The sequence below is a fragment of the Dipodomys merriami genome, unplaced genomic scaffold, assembly GCF_024711535.1.
Source record: "Dipodomys merriami isolate MVZ:Mamm:240054 unplaced genomic scaffold, mDipMer1.0.p SCAF_281, whole genome shotgun sequence".
Classification (NCBI taxonomy): domain Eukaryota; kingdom Metazoa; phylum Chordata; class Mammalia; order Rodentia; family Heteromyidae; genus Dipodomys; species Dipodomys merriami.
Genome location: NW_027204282.1, coordinates 1,309,464 through 1,312,485, shown reverse-complemented (window position 1 = coordinate 1,312,485; position 3,022 = coordinate 1,309,464). Strand labels below are relative to the sequence as shown.

Below are 3,022 nucleotides of genomic sequence, written 5' to 3'. Positions count from 1 at the left end.
ATCCATTTTATATTCTCAAGCTATCAAGTGTGGCTGAGGGCTGGAGTATCCAGTTCATCTAAAGAAAATTAGCTGAAGAAAGATAATATTTGCAGCTGATGTAGGTGATTTATAACCTTAGACAATCTATTTGAACCTGTTCAAAACCCTCTATTACCCCAAACTGCCCTCTTTGAAAAGCTTTATTTGCTTTTCCCAAGACTGCCCTTCATTAACTCCTTAAAATTTTGAGAGGTCATATTCATACTCTCTAGAGATTGCTCTTTGGTTGTGATTTTTGTGTGTTTTTGATTTTTTTGTTTTGTTTATTACCTGAATTTCAAAAGGTTGTGCAAGTGTGTTACAATTAAATATGTCCATCTACATATCCAATGTTCCTGGATCACAGCCACTCCTTCTATCATTCTCAACTAACCCCTTCTCCAAGATTTATTTCTGATTTATCACTTCCTTTATCACATGTGTACATTGGGTATTCTAGCTGTACTTACCCTTTGTTCAATTTTTCATCTTTACTATTATTCCTCTCTGGTTTCAATTTCCTCTCTGATACTCATTCTGTTAAAATGTTTGATAATACTTTGAAAGGTTTATATACATTCAATCCTGCATACACTTTAACTGATGTCAGTTTATATTTCCATAATTCACTCATCTGCAGTAACAATTTGCAAGAATGGAGATGCGAAGCACCTAGACATGATTGTATTCACATCTATTTGAAAGATTGATCTTTAGTCAAAAAGAGTTTAAAAATGGCTTAGAATGTATTCCTAATTATCAATTTTTATAAATGGCTTTGTACAATGGTGTGTGATTATTTTATTTTACCTGGGATAATATTTTCTCCTACTTGTAGGTTTTAGAAAAAGAAGAAAACTAAGATTTACTATTATAGAGGAATATGATAGAAATAGAAGACAGATTTTATGTTTGTCACATCTCTGATGAGTACTCATATTCAAGACTTAAAATCATATTTCTTACTATGTTAGACAGATAGAGAAAACATAAAACAACATATGATAAGCAACTATTTGTGACTATTGTCACTATTTGTGGAGCACATGGGCAGCCAAGATGGCTCTGAGAGGGCGTTGAGTGGGCAGAGCCCAATTTGCTTTATGTTTAGTGCATTACCAGCCCGTGGAAGTTTAGGTGCATGATAGGGTGTGACCTTTACAGTGATTGGTTCCTCTTCCTCCCCTCCCATGTCACGTGCTCTTTTTTGCTTTAAAAAGGGCTTGCTTTGTGTTAATAAACGAGTTTACAGCTTGACTTGACTCCCTGCTGCGTCTGATTTTCTCCCTGGCTAAGGGAGGCTGGGGAACAGGCTACTGGCCACACTAACCTTTCTTTGGACCCCGTCTGTCTTTCATGGGATGGACTAAGACCCAACAACTATTTTGTTGAAATTTACTTCATTAGCTAACCTTTGGGTTTGGAATATGGGAGGCTGATCTATTGAACACATTTTTTGAAGGCACCTACTGAACAACACAAATGGTGGGTGGTACTATTTCTACACTTTAATGAATGGTTGAACCTGTTAGTCATTGGTGCTGGGTAAATAAATCAACTCTATTGTAACTTGCTCCCTACACTTGAAAAACTTTTAATGTCAGTAAGTATCAACTACTTGTCGAAAGTTATTTTGGTGAATATAATTTTAAAACGTTTATTTGAAAATGAATACACTTTCAGGAGATTAAATGTAGGTTATCATTGGTTTGAGAGTGACAACATTTTTATATCACAGAACCAAGTTTAACTGAAGTACCAATGATTTGAAGCACTAAGGATATTCTCACTTAATGTTTTTCTAAATTACATTTGACCTCTAAGTCCAGTTTTCCAAAAATACGTAGAGCAATTATGGATCTTTTTTGGACCACTTATGCTGGACTGATATTATTTCATTACTCATTAGAGCAGGGGTATTAAAAATAATCTTATGACATTTTGTGATCTTTTTCACTCATATGGATTGGTCATCTGTAAACTGAAAGTTTGAATTACAGCACTGTCTCTCAGATTTTGTGATCTCCTCCTTCATTTTAAGTTGCGTTGCATTTCACACTTGCTTACTGATAATTCCTGCATCTCAAGGAATTGGGGACTTGAAATATAGGAAACGAGAAATTGATATGCGTATTCAATTAGTTTCTATTGGCATGTTGCATGGGCCTAGGTGAGAAGTATTGCCCATGTTATCTGATGATGCAAATAACCTGGTGCTGGGATCCTAGGATCTCATTTGGGGAAAGTAAGACCTCATCTGGGAAAATTTCAACTGCAGAAGTTTAGAAGTAGCTCTTAAGCAAGGCTTACTTTGAATCAAATAACTCCACAGAACTAACTCATTTGGATAAATTACTACTTGAAACAGCCATCACCTTTGGACCTAGTTATAAATACTTGAAAGTACAATCAAATCCAAAATGGAAAATATTTAAAATAGTAATTGACAAAAAATTGCAAATGTGAGCAATAGACTGAACAATATAATTTTTCCACTATTCACAGAATTTCAGGAAAATAAAATCAATAGCACTGTTAGAAACAATAATGTTTCCTTGTATCAAATAGGCACCCAAGGATATAAGCCTGTATAAAGATTGCAACATTAACTATTTAATTTAGAGGATACTACATGCTTTAGCAGCATGTATACCCAAATTACAACAATACAGATATTAACATGGCACTTGCACAAAGATCATATGAAAATTTGTGAAGTATTCCAAATTTTTCATTCTTCGGATGCAAGAAATGAAAAACATTTAAAATTGATTACAAAATTACAAGTGTAAAAATATATGTAACTCATATAATTAAAAGTTAGTTTGACATCAGTGTATTAAATCGTGACCTTAGAAAGGCCCTTATATGGGGCTGGGAAGGTGGCTCATTTGTAGAGCGCTTGCCTTGCATGCCTGAGGCCCTGAGTTCGATTCCTCAGCACCACATAAGCAAAAAGAGAAAAGCCGGAATTGGCATTGTGGCTCAAGTGGTACAGCAC

General features: G+C 34.9%; 1 pseudogene; it reads left to right on the top strand.

Annotated features, from left to right (window-relative positions):
* Positions 1-2,653: 2,653 nt before the first annotated feature.
* On the top strand, positions 2,654-2,753 carry LOC138838536 (U6 spliceosomal RNA; annotated as a pseudogene).
* The last annotated feature ends 269 nt before the right edge of the window (positions 2,754-3,022 follow it).